The following is a 22,524-nucleotide window of genomic DNA, read 5'->3' on the forward strand; positions in this document are numbered from 1 at the left end:
TGAGAACAGCACAGGAAAGACCCGCCCCCATGATTCAATTCCCTCCCACCAGGTTCCTCCCACGACACACAGGAATTGTGGAAATTGCAATTTAAGATGAGATTTGGGTGGGGATGCAGCCAAACCATATCAACTGGGAAAGTTGCTTTAGGTTGGGTCCTCAGGAAAGGCCTCCCACAGAGATCACGTTTAAGCTGAGTCCAGCAGATGAGGGGATCAGCATGCCAGGCAGAAGGAATTATAAATGCAAAGGCCCTGAGGCAGGATCACACTTGGGATATTCTAGAAAGAAAAGGGAGGCAATGTGCCCAGTTAAGAAAGACAGTGAGTGGTAATGAAGTCAGAAAGGTAGGCAGAAGTCAGATGATCAAAGTCTGATTATGGACTAGAGATAGGTTCTCGTTTCTCTCAATGAATGGACCTTGTACAGAGAATAAGGCCTCAGAGGGCATGGGTGCATACTCCACAGACAAGGCTCAATCCCAGCTTGCATTTTCCTCATCCCCAGTAGAGGAAAAAAGGGATATTCCCTCAGCCAAAAAGGGGGTCAAAGCAGAAAACTCCTCAACACTCCAGGTGGGGTAAGCACAGACAGGGAAGAGAAATTGCTAGGATTGCCGAAGGTTCTCAGGGACAACGCCCTCTCCCCGCCTGATGGAAGGAGGGCCCACAGTCCACCAGTGGGGCTGCAGGTCACCACAGCAGTGTGGCCTGGAGAGGAGGCTGCGCTGGAGAGATGGCCAAGCCCCTCTATCAAGAAGACAAGACTCAGGGCCAGGGCTGAGTAATCCATCAATTATTTTTAAATACAGCTAAAAGCCAGTCAGACTAAATCCAAACTTCTGTATTATAATCAAATTGCTTCAAGCTTAGCATTTGAGGCTTATGAACTTTAATTAAATTAGCAGGTGCTTCTCCTTTCCTATAAAAATTCAAAAAGTTTTATTACCAAATTGTATTATTAGTATTTACTTAGGGTGGGGATGCTCCAGGTCACTTAAATAGGGCAATTATATAATTTATCATCTGTTGGGACACTTTTGAGAGTGAAAGGCATGCTATTAATAATAATCTTAGAAAAACAGTATAAGCCAGGACTGTCCTGGACTATCTAGGATCTATTAAGAAATTATCTACCCCTGATTAAAAGAAGGACTTCAGATTTTACTTAAATGAGGTTGGAAGCTGTTGGCAGGTTTACTCAGGCGAGTTACCTGATCTGATTTATATTTTCAAAGGAATGTAAATTGGTACAGCCATTGTAGAAAATGGTACAGTGTTTCTTCAAAATATTAAAAATAAACCTCGATACAATCCACCAATCCCACTTCTGGGTGTTATACAAAGGAAATAAAATCAGTATCTTGAAGACATATCTTGAAGAAATACCTGCATCCTCATGTTTATTACAGTGTTATTCACAGTAGCCACAATATGGAAACAATCTGCATGTCCTCCAACAAATGAATGGATAAAGAAAATGTAGTGTATATATACAATAAAATATTATTCAGCCATTAAAAAGAAGGAAATTCTGCCATGTTTGTGACAACATGGATGAACCCAGAGAACATTAGGCTAAGTGAAATAAGCCAGACACAGAAAGACAAATACTATATAATCTCAGTTATATGTAGAATTTAAAAAATCACATTTATAGAAGCAGAGAATAGAATGATGGTTGCCAAGGACTGGGGGAGGGGTGAAAGGATAAAGCGAAATGTTGGTCAAAGGGTACAGACTTTCAGTTATAAGACGAATAACTTCCGAGGATATAACGTGGTGCCTATAGTCAATAATACCATAGTGTTTGAAATGTACTAAGGGACTAGATATTAAGTGTCCTCACCACACAGTCACACACACACACGCACAAACAATGGTGACTATGTATGGTGATGAATGTGCTAATTCATCTGATTGTGGTAATCATTTCACACTGTATGTATATAGATGTATATTAAGTCATCATGTTGTACGCCCTTTTTTTTTGGAGCCTCTTTCACCTAGGCTGGAGTGCAGTGGTGCGATAGCTCACTGCAACCTCTGCCTCTGGGGTTCAAACGATTCTACTGCCTCACCCTTATAAGTAGCTGGGGTTACAGGTGTGCACCAACATGACTGGCTAATTTTTGTATTTTTAATAGCGACGGGGTTTCAGCACGTTGGCCAGGCTGGTCTTGAACTCCTGACCTCAGGTGATCCTTCTGCCTCAGCCTCCCAAAGTGCTAGGATTACAGGCATGAGCCACTGCACCTGGCCTAGATACATTTTGTTTGTTTGTTTTTTGTTTTGTCAATCATACCTCAATAAAACTAGAAAAGGAAAAGATCACCCTTGCTTCTGGGTGGAGACTGGATTGTAGGGGGCACAAGAAGAAGCAAGGAAACTTTTAAAAGGTTTTTGCAGTAGCCTAAGCAAGAGATGAAAGACGCTTGAACTAGGGAAAAGGAGGGACAATGAAGAGGAATAAATATAAATACATTGGCAGTAGAGCTGGCAGGACTTACTGATGGATTGGATTTTGGGAATGAGGGAGGGTGGCATCCAATTGCTTGAGCTATTGAGTAGGTGAGGTTGCTATTTACTGAGCTGATTTTCTTTATGTGTCATCAAATATATATACCATGTTTTCAGCTTGATCAGACGCCAGTAAATAACAATAACAACAGTAAAAAGCAACCTCTTTTGATTGCTTAGGTGTCAGATACTATTCTAAGTACTTTACATGTGTTAATGTAGCCCCATAACAGCCCTGTGAAGTAGGTGTTATCATTAGCAACATTTTACACATGAGTAAGCTATAGAATGAAGAGACTAAGTAGCCCAAAGTCACCCAGCCAGAGAACAGCAGAGCCAGGGTTGGGTTTTACTTGTTCAAGGGTTTTGATTCCAGAGTCTGCTGTTTAACCCAATGCCACACTGCCTGTCTGTCAGTTTGACTCCACGACCCAGTCTAGATCCTCAGGTCTAACCATTCGCCTCCATAGATTCATGCTGTTGGAAACAGGCATCTCAGATGATAGAATGTGGGTTGGCTCAGTCTAGAATACTGACAGAGATCAGAGCACACACACCACTTCTCCAAGGATGTTCAGGAAGAGACACACTGAGATCAGAGCATGACACATTCATCCTAAATAGGGTTGAAATCCCATGGAGTGGCCGGGCGCGGTGGATCACGCCTGTAATCCCAGCACTTTGGGAGGTCGAGGCGGGCAGATCACGAGGTCAGGAGATTGAGATCATCCTGGCTAACACAGTGAAACCCTGTCTCTACTAAAAATACAAAAAATTAGCCGGGCGTGGTGGCGGGCGCCTGTAGTCCCAGCTACTAGGGAGGCTGAGGCAGGAGAATGGCATGAACCCGGGAGGCAGAGCTTGCAGTGAGCCGAGATTGCACCACTGCACTCCAGCCTGGGCGACAGAGCGAGACTCTGTCTCAAACAAACAAAAAAAAATTCCATGGAGTAAACGAACACTAATCCTGTGTCTGCTACGTTTTATGAACTAGCAGGAAAATTTCATAAAACTCTTCCTCTGCTGCATTTTCCGCATTTTACTCATTTGAAGTAATGAGAAGTACCATGAATTATTTCTCGGGGAGGAACCCCTGTACCATGGTTAAAAGTGCTGTTCTAGAGTCAGATTCCTGAGATCAGATTTTAGCTTACCACCATTAGCTGGGTGACTTAAACTCTTTATGACTTAGTTTTCCTGTTAGTAATGTGAAGATAATAACACTATGCCAGAGACTGGCTCATTTTTCACTAAATCCAGTTCCCTTTCCTTCTGACCACAAAGACAGAGTGGATTTCCCAGCTTATCTTGCAATTCAGTCTGGCTAGAGGACTCTGGCCATTAGGATAAGGGCAGAAGTAGTGGATGCTGCCTTCAGATCTGGCCCATACAGATCCTCCAAGTGACACTCCACACTCTCTCTTCCCTGTCTGCTGGCTGCATATTGAGGATCTAGCGGAGGACTCCAAGGCCCCAGGGGAAAGCAGAGCCACAGACTGGAAAGAATCTGAATCTCTGAATGACTGTGTGGTCCCACCAAGTAGGATCATCCACCTTGTGCTGCATAAACCAATAGTAAATGTTCATTTGCTAAATCAGTAAGAGTTAGGGGTTTGTTTATTAGAGCAATATGAATTCCTTGTCCCAACTAATACAATAAATACATACCTGGTAGGGGTACTTGACATTAATGTATCTGTAAAGTGTCTGTGTAAATGTGCTCTCAGAACATAGGGAAAAAAGAGTATCTCTATGATTCTTTATTTCCAAATTCTTTGTTACAACTGGAGAAGAGTGTAAGACTTCTTCAAGAATATATGAAATCATGGTTCCCCACAGGAGGCATCTTACTATGATTTAACAACACAGCTTATTTGTATACAAAAATGGGTATAAACAAATTATATAAAATAAGCAGAACACAAGAGGTGGACAAATGTGACCTAAGAGAGTTCAAAAGACTGTTGTCTTAGTCCATTTGTGCTGCTATAACAAAATTCCTGCGACTAGGTAATTTGTAAACAACAGAAGTTTATTTCTCACCATTGAAGGGGCTGGGAAGTCCAAGATCAAGGAGCTGGCATGCTCAGCGTCTGGTAAGGGCCTGGTCTCTGCTTCACATATAACATCTTGAGCGTTGCATCCTGGAGAGGAGATGGACAATGTGCCCTCACAGGGAAGAGGGCCAGTAAGGCAAAGGACCTAGCTAGTCACCTCCACCCCTTCTATGAGATTGCTAATCATGGTCGTGAGGGATCTACCTCCATGATTTAATCACCCCCTAACGGCCCCACTTCTTAATACTACCATGTTAGCCATTGTGATAAATTGCACCATAAAAATTTGCAGTGACACATTCAGCTGTGCTCTGAAGGTTTCTCTGATCCTTCCCAGAATCACTATGACCTTAGTCTGCAGTCAGGCCTATAGGATCTGTGTAGCTGGGTCTTCCCAACATGATTGCACAGCCTCACTGGAGATTAAAATTAATAGCTTTATTACAACCCAGTATCTCATCTTCAGGCTCATCTTCAGGCTTGTCATGCTGTAGCACCCTGTGCCTCCTACAGCAAGTGGACAGGAAAGGAGACTTTAAAAGTTAGAAAATTAGTTAATTAGTTAAATCATGTAGAATCAGGAATGCATGTTTAAAAAGGAAATCATTCTTGAGAAATGCTTAGCTTTTCTTTTGAAAATCTTTTATTATTGCTGTAATGTCAAAGTCCCAGAAAACTTCAGAGATTCAAGGAAACATACAGCAAGCGATCAGGGTCCTACCCACTAGAAATATTTTAAACAAAAAGAAGTCTTAAGCCACTTGGTATCTCACTTCTGTATTTACTTGTTTCTACACATCCTGCCAAATTTTTTCTAGACTTATGTTGCCAAATAAATCTCTTGAAACTTGATTTTAATTTTTTCCCGTTCACCTTCAGGCTCCTAAGATGCTGTACTCTGTGATCATCACTCACCATCTTGTATCTCCAACAATATCACAAATCTGTTTTTATGATGTAGCACTGTCAGCAGATACACTGCTTGGGTCACACAGAGAATACTTCATGAGTATCTAAAATGGCCTTGTAGATAAATAAGTCTATCGGTTCAAAGATACTCAGGTACTCACAGAAACCTATCATCATTGGCAATTTTCCAATGTTTCAAAATGTGTCTGAAATAGGAAGCACCAGCAGAAAATGTCCGTTATAAAAGCTTATAACTATCATGCTGATGTAATTCCCAGGAAGTCCTGATCATGTGGCTCAGTCTCGGAGAGCTGCTAACATTCAGAGAAGCACCATCCAGACAGGACATCCAATATGTATGTACATATTTCAATGTCCTTAAAGAGGATGCAACAAAACATTAAAATTATCTCTTCTCAATTTTATAACGTCCCAACCCCAGGAAGTGTCTCACTTTTCTATCCCAGAATTACTTATGCTTTCACATCATTGCATCGTCCAGATTTCTCTCTTCATGAGGTTCATCATTTGTTCCCAGAGCCCCCAGTCAAGTATGTACCTTGCCTACAGACCTCGGGACATTACAGTTTTTTTTTTTTTTCCCATGCTTTTTGATTTTCTGTCAAAAATCCATCTGCCTTCCTTTTTGTTTTTTTATCTTTGCCTCGTTCCACCAATTTTGCATCATAAAAGCTCAAAGAATTACCTGGAAATGGTGGTGCCTTCCTCTGTGTTCAGGACAGGGTAGAGAATGAGCTGGCCAAGCCAGAGCTTTCCTCATATGTTACTTAGTTTTGTTTCATCACACCTATTAAGTATAATGCCAGCCAAAAAGTATCCTACATGTGTACATGTTTACTGTACAGGCTCATATCCCAAGAACATTTCAATTCAACAGCAATGCTTTGTGGAAAATGAAGACAGCCATTTGCCTCTGGTAAAAGATTCAAGAAAGTTCAACATGATAGCACCATCTCTCAAAGGCTTCACACAGCTGAGCTTTAAGTAACATAAAAAGTCCCCTTCTGTTGCCTAGTAAAAGAAGAACAGCTTATTCTCCTAGCAGGACTAAATTAAAAGATGCATCTGATCTGTCATATTTAGCAGCATTCTCATAATGCACAAAAGCTTCTGTGGCACTGATTAAAAAGAGAACATATCATGTGGCTGGTAGAGAAGATATGTGACTAAAACAAAAATATTCTCACCCTTGACTAAACATTGACTGTCAACAATCTGTCTTCTGCATGTGCCTGGAAAACAACACCACCAAACAGACACACACACACAATGGTCTATTCACAATAAATCTGCTTCAAGGAACAATTACGCAGGAATAATTTTTCTTTGGCTTTTAAACTAAATGCTTTGCAAAAGAACATCTGGATTAAATGTGCTTTCTCCCATCAAGAAAGTTCACAGGCCACTTGTGCTAGTTTTCAACAGAAAAAAAGAGAGAGTATTTTCTTAGCACATTATGATCATTATATTGCTCATTATTTCCACAAATAGGTTTCATTAATCCAAATTAAACTGTCTGGGATCTCTACCCTATGCTTCAGCTGAGTGAAAGACGCAGGCCTAGTTTTTTGTGTGTATGTGAAATATTCTTGCTGCGGACAAGGAATCTCTCTGTACCTTGATCTTCAAAAACTGGAATGAGTTTATCCTAACAAAGTCATCATTTACAACGACGCAGATTTTCTTGGGTTTTTAGTCTCATTTAAGTGAGATCCAAGTGTTCAGAGACCTTGGATTAAAGACTTCTTTCTTCTTTGTGGCAACATAAATAAAATATTTCTTCGAACAATAGAAGACCTTATTTTGTTTTACTTCCTGTTAGAAATTCCTATCTAAAATATGTTAATGTTTTCGCTATTCAGGAAGCTGTCATTATAATGTTTAATTATAATTATTTCAGTTTAAACCTTTCTTATATGTTGATGAAGTGTTTTCCTTGTGAAATAAATTAGAAACAGAAAAGATCATGATAAACCAATGTCATGAATATTGCTCTAATTTTCTTATTTTCCAATTGCTTAAGGACAGTATTTCAAACATCATTCATTCTTATTAATATGAATTATCCCTATACAAAGCAGTAAAGTTATTCGTTACAGGTAGAAGAGAAATATGTAATTACATATTATACTTAATATCAGTAGTTTCTTGATCTAGGGGTTTGCAACTCTATAACCTTCTATGCCATTTACAATTTCTCATTACTTTTTTTCTGGGGCTCTTAAATCACACCATCTGATTTATTTTTACTACTTAGAAAGGAGGTCTTTGATGCATTTATTTGTTATATATTGCCCCAGCATGTTCAAATTGCACCTACAGATGCTTAATAAAATTATCTGAAGATAAATCACAAACCATATCTGCTGATTACATTGTAATGAGATGTATATAGGAATAAAGACAGACTATTCCTCCAAGATCTATATTCAGAATTCAGAGAGGCTCCCATTAGAATAGTGGAGACAGTCTGGAACCTCACATTCAAAGAAGAGGGAGGTCTGGAAGCAATCCCAAAAGAAAATGATAAACAGTTTCAATTATTGGGAAGAGGATCAGTTGGGGAAAGCAACTGTTCTTGTTTAGCTTAGAAAAGAAAGGACTTGCTCACACATGGTTCCCAAGCATGTGAAATGAAGTGTAATCGTAAGGAGAAAGATGATTAGCTGAGGCTTTTTTTTCCCTTTTCTCTCTCTCTCTCCTCTTTCTCTCTTTCTCTCTGTATGGAGAATAGATACAAGGAAATATTAATAGAAAATAACTATATATAAAGTGTTTTAAAGAGATACACTCAAGTTAGATGTGTCATAAAGAAAGGTAGGCAGTAATGCGAGCCCCACAGAAAATTGTCCAGTGAAAGGTTTATTTCTATTCTTTGGCTTTTTGTGCTTCATTACCAATTCAATAGCCATATTTTCCCATTCTGCAAGGCACCGGAGACACTTGTTATTTTTTTCCCTTCCCTACCAAATCTACCTCAACAAAATATCTGATAAAGTAATCCACATTATGATATGTGACATAGATTGTTAACACTTTAAACACAATAAATATTCAACACAATAAATATTTCTGGAGTTCCCACTGAGTTTCAGGCTTTGTTTGTCACTGCTATCCAAAATCTTTGGAAACAAATGAGCAATTTCGGGGGGCAAACATACTTACATTTGAAAAAGAGGTTAAAAATTATTGAGTCAAAGGATATAACCTTGGTTGTTATGTGACATTTATATATAATGGTCATAAAACCACTAACAATTAAACATTTGTTTCCCCACATACAAAGGAGTATTCTTAGCTTCATATATGAAATGATTAAATGAAAGGATGCATGCTACATGTTGATTTTGCTATTGTTACCATTACTTCTTTACACCATTTTCTAGGTTCAGAGAAGCTTGGAAAGAATCTGGGAATCTTTTCTGCCCCCAAAGTCAGAACCTGGGAAGGGAAAGAGAACAATGCAAGCATAGGTAAGTTTTCCTAACAGAGAGAGCGGCGGTACAAAAAATAAATAAAACAATAACACTAAGAGGAACTACCATTTTAAGCACTTGCAATGCACTAGACATTATGCTAATGACTTAACGTTTTCTTCTTTAACCTTCACAAAATTTGGGGAATGTTGTTATCATTCCCCTTTTTATAAATGAGGTAACCGAGGCTCAAAGAGATTAATTCATTCCCCAGGGTTACAGAGCTAGTAACTAATGGGACTGGCATTGAACCCAGACGATCTGGCTGCCTAGCCTACACTTAAATATATAGTTTCCTTTTCCTGGACCTAACACTCAGTAAGCACATATCAATCTCTGTTTCTACTCATCTTTGATGCAATTTAATTAATTGGGTTAAAATACATGAACTCACTGGGCACTGAGCTTTGAATACTATGAACAAGTTTAATTAAAATAATTTATCTTGATTGTATTCACGTTATCTCTTTGAGTATTAGGCCCTATTTTATTAATTACTTTTCCAACAACCTGAAACTTAGAGAAAAATTGCAAAAACAATACAAAACCTTTTTTAATGAACCAATTTGAGAATTAGAGAGAATGTCTGATCATTCTCAAATGTTATATTGTATATTTATCTAAGTAAGGATATTCTCCTATATACAACCACAACAAACCATCAAACTCAGGAATTTCACAGTGACACATTACTAGCACTAATCCTCAGACCCCACTGGAGTTTTTGCAAATTGTCCCAATAATGTCTTTGATAGACGAAAGATCCAGTCCAGAATCACATGTTGCCTTTAGTTATCATTTTATGTTGAACCTTTTCTCGGTTTTTCCTGGACTTTCATAATTTTGACAATTTTGCAGATTACAAATGGTCGGTTATTGTAGAATGCCCCTCAATCTGGGTATAACCAATGTTTCCTCATAATTATATTCAGATTATTTGGCAGGAATGTCACAATTCTTATTTGTCTCATCACTGATAGTGTTAAATATCTTGCGTAAAGTGTCTGTCAGGTTTCACCACTGTAGAACTATTTTTTTCCCCTTTGAAATTAGTAAGCATTTTGTGGGAAGATACTTTGACACTATGTAAATATCCCATCCTTCATCAAACTATCAACTTCGTTTATTTATTTATGTCAGTATGGACTCATGGATTTATATGTTATTCATTAGTTTTAATCCATTACTATAATTATTTCTTTTAAAGCTTAAATTGTCACAGATTTGGCCCGCAGGAGCCTCTTCAATCTGATCTCTGTGTCCTTTTGACATGTCTCCATCATTCTTTGAACAAGTCCTTGTTTCTGGCACAAAAGTGTGTTCCAGAATCATGTAATACTTTTCCTGCCTTAAACTGGGGATTGGATATTTTTCCAAGGTGCCCTCTGTGCTAGGTGTGCTCTTTGTGAACACATATACACATATTTCTCTCTCTGTCTCTATATATTGAAAACAATGAGTCCAAACAGGCAATTCTAAGTCCACTTCCATACCACAGATTTCTCTTATTTATCAGTAAGGAAGCTGGCTCTCATTATCTTTAGTATATTTACTTATTGGATTAGTTCTCCATATGAAATCAATTTCTCGCCGCTGCCCATCCTCTCTGCTGACACAGATATTCTCACTCCAAAACCCTAAACCCAGCTGACCCCGTGCAAATTCCCTCCTCATCCTATTTGGATGACAATTCCATGCCTGGACCATCCTACTACCACTTGCCTACTTCAATCCCCGAAGCCTACTTTGCTCAGCCCAGTTTAATGGAATTGACTCAATTGTTCAAGAAGACGAAGAAAGTGAATGTAGCATTTTTGGATATTTATACTAAACCCTGTAATTCATTTTTATTTGTGGGTTGACTGAAAATAATTAGTACTTCTAATGTAAGGTGCTGCTTGAGTTAGTCTGGAATCTACTATCTACATTAGGCTACTATCTACTATCTACATCCTAAACTAGAATAATTGATGTTGGGCTAGAGTAAGAGAAAGTGACTGTATTCTCACTTTTCTCATTCCAACAGGTAAAATATTCCACTGTATCTTTTAACTTCTCCTATGAAGATAACCCATAAAGCCAGTCAGGAGGCAAAACTGTCATTTGCAATTAGCAAAAATATGAATCCTTCTCCCTCAGGAAAGTTCACATTCATGTTTGCGTCCAAGAACCTTGATCTGGCTGGTAGCTTATTATATTCTGATTGTATACTATGAATGCTCTGAAACTGCTAGATGTTTAGTTTACAACAGTCTGAAAGTAATGTGAGAGAGTTCAAAAGCAACATGTTATAAATTTCTTTATGAAAAGTCTACTGGAATGCTTAAAGATGACTTCATCTTATAAGGATTTCTACAAGATTCAGGGTGAATTGCTTGCACATTGAGTCAGTCATGCTATTTGTGTAGAAAGGGCAAGTCTTAAAATATCAGCAGCTAAATTATGGATGGGCAATAAACATATGAAAATATACTCAACCTCATGAGTAATCAGAGAAGTGCACTTTAAAATAAAAATGAGATACTGTTACTGACAATGCCAATCTTAGCAAGATTGTAGACCAATGAAAACTCTTTATATGCTCTTTGTGAGAGTATAAATTGGTACAACTTTTGAAAACAATTTGACATTTTTAGTAATTATGAAGATATATAAACTGTAAACCAGCAATTTCATTCCTGGATATATACCCTAAAGAAAAATCACAAGATTATATAAGAATACGCATAGTTACATTGTGGAAACAAACCAAATGTTCATCCGTAGAAAAATGGATAAATGGTAGTTATATGATGAAATAACATAAAGTAATTAAAATGACTGCTTTGCAGCTAAACAACATGGATGAATCTCACAAATATAATGTTGAGTCAAAAAAGTCAGAGTTCATGTAGTAAAAATCCACTAGTACAACAGTTTTTGAAACTAAACTATATCATTTGACAATACTTGTATATGTAGTAAAAAGAGAAGCTGTAAATTCACATTACAGTTACCTTATAGGAAGGGGCTGAGAGGGATTGGGTACAGTCTTATAGGAGACCCCAAAGATATTTGTAATGTGATTAGCTAGTACACAGATGTCCATTTTATTCCATTTTTTTTAAGAGACACGGTCTGGTTCTGTCACCCAACCTGGAGTGCAATGGCATTATCATAGCTCCCTGCAGTCTCAAACTTCTGGGCTCAAATGACTTTCCCAAGTAGCTGGGACACATCCATGTCACCAAACCTGACTAATTTTTAATATTTTTTTTTTTGTAAAGACAAGGTCTCACTGTGTTGCCCAGGTGGTAATGAACTCCTAGGCTCAAGCAATCCTCTTATCTTAGCCTCCCAAACTACTGGGATTACACAGGCATCAGCCACTGCTCCCAGTCTGTTATTCTTAATATTTTACACAACTGTGGAATATTATTTTCTTGTTATTAATTATTTAATTTTTAAAAGTTTTAAAAAAGGAGCTGTCTCTTTGAGGTTCCTTGTACCATTATAACTCTATAGGTGACTATTTTATTGTTAGGAGGAGTGAATTTTCGGAGGCCAAATACATACCAGGAGTTTTTAGATGTTATTTTTCTTACCCACTTATTAGGTAGATACTTTACTGTCTTCTACAGGTGAAGAAATAGATCCACAACGTGTGAATTATGTCCCCAGCATCTTGTGGCTGAGTAGAGATGGGATGAGAATTTAAAACAATGTCTCTCTGATTCCAAAGTGTGGGTGCTTCCTGCTTCATCAAATGATACCAACTTTTCTCGCACAAATTATCTCAGTTAGTTTTAGGAATAACTCTCTGGGGGAGGGGGGAATTAACATCTTCATTTTTAAGATGAAGAAAGGTTAAATGGCTTTTCCACGGCCTTGGCACACAAGAACTTAACTCCAAGTCTTTTGATTCCCAAATTCAGTGATTTACCTGTCAAGAACATTGTCATCTTCCCAATCACAAGTCCTAAAATAAGTCAGGGGGAGAGTAGGATTTCATATTTAAATCAACATCCAATACATAATAGAAACACCAGAGTTATCCGATTAAAGATCTTCATCATGTTTTCAGTCTTTTCCCTCTAATATACATAACCAAAGTAACATTTATAATTATTTTATATTCTGATAGCTTCATAAGTGCTAATTTTCCTGGTCCCCATACTCCTAGCTCAAACGTCCTATTTCTTAGAATGGGAAACTGACGCAGGCAGGTTAAATGAATTGCTCAAGGTCACAGAGAGACCTTGCAGCAGAGCTTCACCTTCCAACAGCCAGATCCAAGCCCTCATCATCTACATTGTCTTCGCTCAGCTAGGAAAGAATATTTCTACGTATTTCTTCATGTCCACCTCAACCTTTAGTTTATTTACTTTATCCCACACAACTTCTAGTACTTTATTCTGTCAGTCTTAAGAAACTCTTGATGTCTGATGACCAGAAAGCAGGAATACAGAATACACTCTGTACACTCTCTACCCTGGAATGCTATTTTGGTTCCACTTAAACTGTGAGAGGTTGCAAAGGTTGTGCCTGCTGTGACTCTCACTTTTTGATAATTTATTTTTAATACAAAAAAATTCACATAAACAAAAATAAAATGTACCCCATCCTAGAACTGAGGTCCAGTCATGGAAATTACACTTTCTTCTCTCTGGGACACTGGTGACTTCAAGTCAGTAAATGACAAGAAAGTGACATTGGGCACTTCAAGTCTGAAAAGAATAAACCTTAAAATATAGGAGATTTTGACTTCCCTCTTGTTTTGACTTAATTTGTATAAATGCGGAGGAATTTAAAATCCCTGTCTCCATCGTTCTGGAAAGCAGAAAGGGCACTTTGTGAGGTCGGAGGTGTGGAGAAGTGCAACATGGGAGATGCAGAAAGCGCACAGGAATTGGTTGGGAGCATTAGAATATAAGCCTCTGTTGGTCAACTGATCAGTTCATTAACATATATGCAGATATAAAATGTGCAAATATTCACATACAAAGAGTAGCTACAGACATGTGCGGGTATATAGCAATGGGAAATGAAACACAAATCTCTCATTTTTCACACTGCAATCTAAATCTAAGTGAAGGTGTTGCTTGAATTAGTCTGGAATCTACTATCTACATGATGCTTTACTCTAAATGTCTAATATTTAGAAGTCTGAGCTCTTATTCTAATGTTGAATGTGAACATTTTGAATGAGATTCTGTGCTATGTACTAAGTGCATTTTACAACATTCTCTTATTTAACCCTCACGACTTTCATAGGCGATAAGTTCTGCTATTATCCCCAGCATTTATTCAGCAGAGCATCTGAAGCTTGGAGAGTTTCAATGCCCAGGGTCAGAGAGCTGGTGAGTGGTGGAACCAGGTTGAAATACTTGTCCTTCTGGCCTCTCCATTGAAGCTCTTCCCCATTGTGCACACAGTCCCTCTGCTTTTACATCCAACAATCTGAATCTATTCTAGTTGGCCTACGGCTTTCCTGTTTCCATGTGGAAAGTACTCTGTACTTTGCAGGGAAGAAATAGTGATGTTGAGGAAGAGAAGAGACTCTGCCTCTGAAAAACTGCTTAGATATTTTCCAGACTGTGTCATGGGGACAGCTTAGGCCCAGACCCAAAAGGCACTTAGGTGAGCTAGGATAGGAGTGTCCTGGGAGAGGGAAGAGTCAGGCAAATGTTGCATATCTGAGTTACAGTCATTCTTCTTATGTATTTTCTGGCCTTAGAGAGCACAGAACAACAAGGTCAGCCAACCAGAAGTGGAGGCAAAGCTCACCAAGTGCTAGCTTTCTCCAGACACCAAAATGAACATCAAAGGCAGCTTTGAAGTTCAAAAGAAGTCATCGAGACAGCCTGAGGAGCTGTGAACCTGGGAAGAGCACTATTTCCCTGGCAGTAGTGCTAGTTTTGAAAGGGGAGAATAAAGAGAGAGGTTATTGAGAAAAATGAGCAAATTAGGCCTCGTTGTCTAATTCTCACACACTTGATCATCTTACAAGATGATGAACTCCAAAACACAGCCAGAATCTAGAACTTCCAGTTTTATACTGTCTACCTATTTCAGAGCAGGTGTTAAATTAATAATTCATTCATACTTTGTTACATTTATTAACATTGATTGATCAATTGATAGAGCACCTCCTATGTGCTTCTGTCCTCACTTGGAGATATGAAAATAGATGAACCAAAGTCCCTGCTCTTGTGGAATAAACTAATCAATATAAATATATAGTATGTTAGGTGGTATAAGTGCTCATAAGAAAAATAAAACAGAGAAACCAGAAAGAATGAAAGCTAACAGAGCCAGGAGCTAAACAGAGAAAGAGACAGCAATAAAGACAGATATCTAGAGAGATAGAGATAGATATGGAGAGAGCGATAGAGATCGAAAGTGATCAAGAAAGACCTCTCTATTAAGGAAGCATTTAAGCAAAGAGATCTGAAAAAATGGAAAGAGTGACAGTGCAGATATGGAATAACAATCTAACATAATCAATTAATAATCTCAATTTCCTAATCCTAATGCCTCCAATCCCTACTTACTTGAGTGCAAGAAGTCCAAAGTCTGCCAATCAGGAATATCCAGGAATCACCAGGTGCATTGTCATTTGTTCATGAATTAGACTTGGTCACTGGCTTAGTAACCTATTACCTACGTGCAATCATATGTCATGGTTTTTGATATCAACTAGTGAATACATTTCCATCTCTGCTTGTTGGTCATTCTCCTAAAAGGTGAATGGAAATACTATTTCCCATTTCTTACATCTAAGGGAGCGACTATACTATTGCATATAACTGAAAAGAAGTTTGAAGTCTTTACTTCAGCTTGATGAACTGTTTCAAGCTGTTCTAACGGAGTATTAGAGAAGTTTTAAGTCTTAATCAAGTGTTGAACATACTTTTTGGCTGCTGCTGATCAGGTATTTAACTTTTACTCTGATTTTTGAAACAATTTTGCTCTAAGGGTCAAAAGTATAATGCCCTAAGGCACAGGAGTTACAGTTGTTCAGCAGAGCCATCACCTGGACAGTCAGTAGGCAAGTGGTCAAGTTCTCCCCATGTTTCCAAAAAAAGCGTATTATTCCTGGGTATGACCAAGCTATATTTGATTCAAATCTGGTGGATATTTATTTAGTACTTTCTCTATGCAAGGTGCTATGCTAGGTGCTTTCACATAAATTTTCCCATTTATTCCTCATAGGAGCATGCAGATCTACCAAGATGTCTTAAGGACACAGAGGTTTAGTATTTTAACAGAGTAGAGTGAATGTCCTATTTTAGAATGTTTTGTACCCATTTTCCATTTCCACTTCTTACTTTTCTTTAAAGGAACAGCATTTAAATGATTAAAAGTTGTATTCTTTCCTCAGTGATTCTCATTGTTCTTAAGAATTACTAAGCTGGGCATGGTGGCTCACACTTGTAATCTTAGCACTTTGGGAGGCTGAGGCAGGCAGATTGCTTGAGCCTAGGAGTTCAAGACCAGCCTGGGCAATATGGCAAAACCTTGTTCCTACAAAAATACAAAAATTAGCCGGGCTTAGGGGCATGTATCTGGTAGTCCCAGCTACTAGGGAGTCTGAAACAGCAGGATCAACTGAGCCCAGGAGATGAAGGCTGCAGTGAGCCATGATCATACTATTGCACTCCAGCCTGGGCAACAAGGAAAGATCCTGTCTCCCTCCATCCCCTGACAAAAAAAAAAATTACGATATGAGTTTGTATTTACAAAGCCATTTATATTGTACTTTGTGGATGACTTAAGGAATTTCTCCTGGGAAATTTTGATTATAATTAATTATTGGCTTGCTGGCTAACTTAAGATTTTATCCTCTTAGGTAAGATGTGACTCTACTCTATATTTGAAGTTAAAAACAGATCCAATTAAAGATCTCTGGTCAAAATGAGAAGATGAGAAAACAGACCCAATTAAAACTTTCTGGTCAGAATAAGTAGAAACATTCCCTTTGGACCCACTCACAGACGTTTGAAGGTTTGTAATTTTAATGAATGAAACCTGTGATCCCACTGCACCTCTGGGCTGCTGCTGCTGTCCTTTCATGGAGCTCATTCATGCCATGGATTTTATCATGCAGATGTAACGGACAAGTATTGTTTGAATTAGGCAAACAATTGCATTTATACATCAGGAATGTTGTTGAGAGAAAACTGGCCTTAACAAATAATTCCCAACTCTTTTCTGTAATGTTGAACATTTCCACGTTATACTTGACCTACATTCTATGTTCAATAGCTCCCCGCCAATCCCCAAATGGCATGTTTTTAAGTGCCAGATGTAGATGCACTCAGCTATAAGGGAAGGTATAAAAGTCAGTGTATAAATGACTAACACACAAGATATCTTTGTTCACTAATTTAAATATTCAAGAAAGACTGTTTATCTAGGAAAAATTTCCTAGCACTTGTTCGACCATCCAAGTTATTAAGAATTCATCTCAATGTTTCTCACCTTCAGAAGATAAGTAGATAGGACTACATTTAAATTTCAGGAATGTCTCACTTCAATAGATAGTGAGAGGAAATATTTCCAGGCTCTGCCTCATGGGTGGAAAGGTATATAAGAGAACAAAGGGGACCTAGGTGATGTTTCACAGCATGATGATAGAGAAGAACCAGTTTCTGGTGGCGAAAAGATACCACCAGAAAAGCTATGATGAACCAGAGAGAGCTCCGATATTCTATAGTAACTCAGTGGCTCAGCCTCACTCATGAGTCATTCTACAAGTCTAAACCCTGTGTCTGCCCTGTGGGAGTACAAGGCTACCATGATAAGGGAAATGCAGTTATAAAATACATTCTCAGGTGATCATAAATCCAGGAACATTTGATCCAGAGATTATTTGGAGCAGTCATGATCCTGACATCTCTTCCATTAAACAGCACCTAAGACATCTATCACGCCACTTTGATTTCTAACAAAAAATGTGCACATTGACTATGAAGTAAAAATTCTGTATAGCATATCAACATGAATGTCTCTGCTGGACTCTCTACATCAAAATGATGTATGCGAGCTGTTGAATATATATAGATGGTGCTAGTAAAGCATCTTCAGTAGGAAATGGGTTTTGACTATTTATTTATGTATTGGTCAGGTCGAGATACATTGCGATCTCTTACTCATCCTTTCTGTGGGACCAGTGTGAGATGTTGAGCTTAATTAGAAAAATCATATATTACACAAGCTCCTTTCACAGGTGCCAGTAGAATTCTGTTTGACGGTAGGCTACTAAATAAACTTTTAAGGAGGCAAATTCATTAGAGAAGTCTGAACGGAACGTTCGCTGTGAGGATGCCTTTCAAAAGAAAACAGTTTGGACTGTGCCAACAGATTGAGCTTTAAATCTCAGCTCTACTCTTTACTAGCTGTATGACTTGTATGAAATAGCCTAGGCTCTGTCTTAACTACAAATCAAGTTCATGGTATTAATCTCACTTGGTGATTGAGATAATGATAACAGGATATAGTGCCTAAAACATGGAAGCCCTCAATAAGTGTTAGTTTCTACTTTCCTTTGAAGATCTACTTGTCGTAGTATTTCTAAATATAGTTAATTCTGACTTTCATGGCCAGCCAAGATGAAGTAAAAGGATATGGATTTACCGTCCCACCTAAAACCACTTTGAAAATGAATGTAACATATGAAACAATGTCATGGAACAAATGACCCTCAAGAGAAGAAGAACAAGCAAGGTGAGCCCTCTGATTGCCACAGCAATTGCTTGGAGAACATGGCCTGTCCACAACACAGGGAAGCAAAACCCAGGCAGGGTCTGGCAGACTCCCTGAGGTAAGGAGGCAGAGCTGAGGGCCTGGGGATGTCAAAGTGGAGGTTCTCGGAGCATAGTACAGGAGAGGGAGACAGCTGCACAGAGACAGAACTCTGGAGAATTGTAGAAGGTCCCCATAAGTATTCAGTTGAGTACTGATTAGCCATGTGTGTAAACTATCAAGGCTGGGTAAAGACCCAGTAGAAATTATTAGGGGAACAGTGTCAGAAGCTCACAAAGGGGCAGGAATAGTGCTTAATTCCAACAGCCAAAATGGAAAACTTCATGATTCATGGGGCCTCAGTTGGAATACTAACAAGGGTTTTGCCTCAACAGTAGGGAAAAAAATTAACATTAGAGTAAACATTGCACTGGTCCCTCTTAATAAAGTTTAAAGGCAAGATCCAGGAGGATTAACTGTTCCTAAGTAACTTAACCATGTCTCAGAACAAAGCTCAACAACTACTATAGGAATACAAAAACACCCAGCACCCCACAAGGCAAATTACACAATGTCTAGCACCCAATTTTTTAAAAGTCACAAGGCAGACAGTGGAGGAGAAAATAAAATGCACAATGAGAAGAAATGTCAATCAAAATTGACCCTCAAATGACACGGGTGATAGAAACAGCAGACAGGAGCATTAAATCAGTTATTATAATGATACCCTCTATGTTAAAAAAGCTAGCAGAAAGACTGAACATATTAAATAGAGATATAGAATACACATTAAAAAGACAAAAATAGAACATTCAGAGAGATCTATAATTTTGAGATAAAAAATACACTAGATGAAATTAAGAGAGAAAAGATGAGCGAACTTGAAAACATAGCTATAGAAATGAACTCAAACAAATTTACAAGAAAAAAACAAACAACCCCATCAAAAAGTGGGCAAAGGACATGAACAGACACTTCTCAAAAGAAGACATTTATGCAGCCAAAAAACACATGAAGAAATGCTCATCATCACTGGCCATCAGAGAAATGCAAATCAAAACCACAGTGAGATACCATCTCACACCAGTTAGAATGGCCATCATTAAAAAAGCAGGAAACAACAGGTGCTGGAGAGGATGTGGAGAAATAGGATCACTTTTACACTGTTGGTGGGACTGTAAACTAGTTCAACCATTGTGGAAGTCAGTGTGGCGATTCCTCAGGGATCTAGAACTAGAAATACCATTTGACCCAGCCATCCCATTACTGGGTATATACCCAAAGGACTATAAATCATGCTGCTATAAAGACACATGCACACGTATGTTTATTGCGGCACTATTCACAATAGCAAAGAGTTGGAACCAACCCAAATGTCCAACAACAATAGACTGGATTAAGAAAATGTGGCACATATACACCATGGAATACTATGCAGCCATAAAAAATGATGAGTTCGTGTCCTTTGTAGGGACATGGATGAAACTGGAAAACATCATTCTCAGTAAACTATCGCAAGGACAAAAAACCAAACACCGCATGTTCTCACTCATAGGTGGGAATTGAACAATGAGAATTCATGGACACAGGAAGGGGAACATCACACTCCGGGGACTGTTGTGGGATGGGGGGAGGGACAGCATTAGGAGATATACCTAATGCTAAATGACGAGTTAATGGGTGCAGGAAATCAACATGGCACATGTATACATATGTAACAAACCTGCACATTGTGCACATGTACCCTAAAACCTAAAGTATAATTAAAAAAAAAAAAAAAAGAAAACATAGCTGTAGAAACTATCCAAAATGAAACACAGAGAGAAAAAGAAAACCATTAGTGAACTATGTGCTAATTTTAAGTAGCCAAATACATGTGTAATTGCAGTCTCCAATAGAGTAGGGGAAAATATTTGGAGAAATAATAGCCAAAGTTTTCCAAATTTGATAAAAATTATAAACACACAGATTTAAGAATTTCAACAAACGCCTAGAATAATTAATGAAAATAAAACTACTCCAAGATGAATTTTAATAAAATTCCTTCAAGACAAAGAGATAAATCTTAAAAGCCACTTTTGTGTATGTGATGCAGAGTGGGGAAGGAATGCTACATAAAGAATAAAGACAAAAAGAAAAGCAAATTTCTTATTGAAACAACACAAGCTAGAAGGTAGTGGAATAACATCTTTAAAATATTAAAAGAAAAAAATTGTCAACATAGAATTTGTTGGCCAGTGAAAATATTTTATAGAAACAAAGATGAAATAGACTTTTTCAGACACATAAAAGAAGAATTAATAACCTGACCACATATCTACAAAATATGTCAAGAGGAACCCTTCAAGAAAAATGAAATGATACTGATAAAAACCTGGACATATACAAAAGAAAAAGAAGACCACTAAAAGTGGTAACTGTCTTGTAAATACAAAGAATGTTTTTCTCGGCGGGGTGCAGTGGCTCACGCCTGTAATCCCAGCACTTTGGGAGGCCAAGGCGGGCAGATCACGAGGTCAGGAGATTGAGACCATCCTGGCCAACATGGTGAGAAACTGCGTCTCTACTAAAAATACAAAAATTAGCTGGGTGTGGTAGCATGTGCCTGTAGTCCCAGCTACTCGGGAGGCTGAGGCAGGAGAATCGCTTGAAGCCAGGAGGTGGAGGTTGCAGTGAGCCGAGATTGTGCCACTGCACTCCAGCCTGGGTGACAGAGTGAGACTCCATTTCAAACAAAACAAAACAGAACAAAACAAAACAAAAATAATAAGTTAATCAACAGATTGAAGCAAAATATTACTAATGCATCATGGAGTTTATAACCCATATAGAAGTAAAATGTATGAAGACAATGGCACAAAGACCAGGAGAGGAGAAAAGGAAGTGTATTTTGTAGGGGTCTTATACTTGAAGTAATGTAATAGTGCTTGAAGTTAAACTGTGATAAACTAAAGATGTATAGTATAATCCCCCAAACAATAACTACACTAACACAAAAAATTATTTATAGCTAATGCACAATGGAGATGAACTAGAATCATAAAAAATACTGAAGAGAAAGAGAAAAGGGAAGAATATATGTGACAATAGAAAATAAATAGTAAGATGGTAGATTACAATAATCACATTGAATGTAAAAGGTCTGAACATACCAACTAAAGGCAGAGCTTCTCAGATTAAATAAAACTGACCCAATTATATGCTTTGTTAGAAGATACAAATAAGTTCAAAGTAAAGGATACAAAAAGATATAGTGTGCTAATGTGAATAAAAAGAAAGCTGGACCAGCACTTTGGGAGGCCGAGGCGGGCGGATCACAAGGTCAGGAAATTGAGACCACGGTGAAACCCCGTCTCTACTAAAAAATACAAAAAAATTAGCCAGGCGTGGTGGTGGGCGCCTGTAGTCCCAGCTACTCGGAGAGGCTGAGGCAGGAGAATGGCGTGAACCCGGGGGGCGGAGCTTGCAGTGAGCCGAGATTGCGCCACTGCACTCCAGCCTGGGCGACAGAGCAAGACTCCGTCTCAAAAAAAAAAAAAAAAAGAAAAGAAAGCTGGAGTAGCTACATTAACATCGGAGTAGACAATGTAAAGGGATAAAGAGAGGCATTTCATAATGAAAAAGACGGTAAATTCATCAGGAGGATATGACAATATTAAACATTAAGACCTCCAATAACAGATCTTCAAAATATCTGAATCAGAAATAGATGGAACTGCAAGGAGAAAGAGATAAATCCACAATTGCAATTAGATATTGTTTATGCACTCTAATAGTTTTTTGTGGGTTACTTAGGTGGACAATTGATTGACAAG

General features: G+C 38.2%; 1 long non-coding RNA gene across 1 annotated transcript in view; it reads right to left on the minus strand.

Moving 5' to 3' along the window:
- Positions 1-22,524, minus strand: part of LOC134736708 (uncharacterized) — a 49,102-nt gene that overhangs the window by 24,531 nt on the left and 2,047 nt on the right. The window contains exon 2 of the long non-coding RNA XR_010120965.1: positions 4,564-4,664. This is a non-coding gene — a long non-coding RNA (uncharacterized lncRNA). The remainder of the gene's footprint in view (positions 1-4,563; positions 4,665-22,524) is intronic.

The sequence above is a fragment of the Symphalangus syndactylus genome, chromosome 5, assembly GCF_028878055.3.
Source record: "Symphalangus syndactylus isolate Jambi chromosome 5, NHGRI_mSymSyn1-v2.1_pri, whole genome shotgun sequence".
In the NCBI taxonomy this organism is placed as follows: domain Eukaryota; kingdom Metazoa; phylum Chordata; class Mammalia; order Primates; family Hylobatidae; genus Symphalangus; species Symphalangus syndactylus.